This window comes from Sinocyclocheilus rhinocerous, unplaced genomic scaffold (genome assembly GCF_001515625.1).
Source record: "Sinocyclocheilus rhinocerous isolate Xijiao unplaced genomic scaffold, SAMN03320098_v1.1 scaffold4314, whole genome shotgun sequence".
Lineage (NCBI taxonomy): Eukaryota > Metazoa > Chordata > Actinopteri > Cypriniformes > Cyprinidae > Sinocyclocheilus > Sinocyclocheilus rhinocerous.
The window spans coordinates 113,791-116,077 of NW_015652296.1; positions in this window are offsets into that span (position 1 = coordinate 113,791).

The following is a 2,287-nucleotide window of genomic DNA, read 5'->3' on the forward strand; positions in this document are numbered from 1 at the left end:
CGTATGTCCAGCAGAGTAAGACTTACTCAAATGGTTAGATCGAATGGCTGGAATATGTAAAAAAGACCCGAAACGTCGACATTCACCATGCTCTAAACCACGGCGAGATGCAGATCGGTCGTTACTTTTTAGACGCCTACTACGAACAGAACTGATCGATGTACGGTTTAGAATACCTTGGATGTCTCCACCATGGACACGAATGTCGCTTCGACCCTGATCATACGCACCCCTTGTCGCATGTACCCTACGGCGAACTCAAGAGACAGTTTGACGACAAAGTGGAAATTCTGCAAAATGCCTACGGGGTAAAAGTGGAAATTTTATGGGAATGTCAGTGGCTGAAAATGAAACAAACCGAACCCTCGGTGAAAGAATTTATGAGTACTTATTCAGCCCCCGAGAGACTGAAACCCCGATACTCGCTTTTTGGTGGACGCACAAACGCTTATAAGCTGTACCACAAAACGGTCAATGGGGAGAAAATAAGTTATGTCGATTTCACCAGCTTATATCCGTTCTGTCAGGCTAGGAAAAGCTATCTGATCGGTCACCCCGAGATAATTTTCAGTGACTTTGAACCGATTGATAATTATTACGGTCTTATCAAGGCCACCGTGTACCCTCCACGCAAATTACTACATCCGATTTTACCTTACGGGAAACTAATGTTCCCGTTATGCCGAACATGCGCACGCGATGAAAGGGCTCTCTCAGGGTGCTGTGTCAGCATCGAACTTTTAAAAGCGATCGAGAAGGGCTACGTGGTGGCAAAGGTCGACGAAGTTTGGCATTTCCCACAGCGATCAGATACGCTGTTTTGCGATTACGTGAAAAGTTTTTACGTTTGAAACAGCAAGCGTCCGGTTACCCGTCAAACGTTGTCACGGATGCGGACAAAGAGAATTACATCCTCGAATATTATGAAAAAGAGGGGATCCAACTTGACCCACGAAAAGATCAGTCACAACCCCGCCCAGAGGTCTATCAATAAATTGCTTCTTAATTCATTATGGGGACGATTTTCTATGCGCGAACATTTACCGCAAACCCTGCTCGTGAAAGACCCTGAAGATTTCGCACAAATCATTTTTGGTAAAACCGATATCCTGAAAAATTTCACATTCGTCTCAGACGACGTGGCTCTTGTCCAGCATTGTCGTACCGAAGGGGACGTTTGCGAGACTCGCAACATTAACGTGTTTATAGGGGTGTTTACGACGGCTCACGCCCGGTTGGAGTTGTACGACCTGATGGACAGACTCGGCGACCGGGTGTTATACTCCGATACCGACTCCATTATATTTGTGTCTAGGGATGGCGACTGGATATCCCCTCTGGGAGACCATTTGGGGGAGCTGACGGATGAAATAGGGGACGACGATTACATCACAGAGTTTGCCTCTAGTGGACCCAAATCGTATGGCTATCGCACAGCCAAAGGAAAAGGGTGCATGAAGGCTAAGGGGATAACTCTGAACGCTAAAAATTCCCAAGCTATCCGGTTAGATACTCTGATAGGTCTGGTTACCGGCTATGTGACGTCTCGCGACGACACTCGATACATCCTGGCTCGTTCTGAAAACATTTTGAGGAATAAAAAGCGACTCACGTTGCACAACAAGTCAGTCGACAAAAGGTTCAAGGTGGTGTACAATAAGCGTAGACTTTTACCGGATTTCAACACCCTTCCTTATGGCTACTAATTCGATGATGCTCGGGATGCTTCTGAATTTGACTTTCGACTTATTCATCCTTTCTCGTGTGTGATCAGTGGCCCCAGCAATAGCGGCAAAACCTACTTCGTAAAGAGCTTGTTGGAAAATGGTTTAAATATGATTTCTAAAAAAATTGAAAACATTGTATATATTTACAATTGTTGGCAACCTCTGTACGACGAGTTGCTTAAATTGTATGACATTAAATTTGTTGAAGGAATACCCAAGTCTCTGAATGATGATCGTTTACTACCCGTCGACAAAGCTAATCTTCTGATTTTGGACGATGTTATGAATCAAGCAAGCGGGAATCTTGAAGTACAAAAGGTCTTCACGCAGTTTGTACACATGAACACAAACACGAACACGAACACATGTGGTCCAAAGCTGTCCCCGGGCGATCGAGTTCAAACATGACTCATGTCTCAACCATGGAGATCGTGGGCTAATTATGGTGTGACACGATATATTACAAAACCCATCCGCTGATCAATAAAGGACAATATCCTACTTCATGATGGAGGTCACAGGTTAAGTATGTCACTCCCGGATATATGCTACAAACAGAT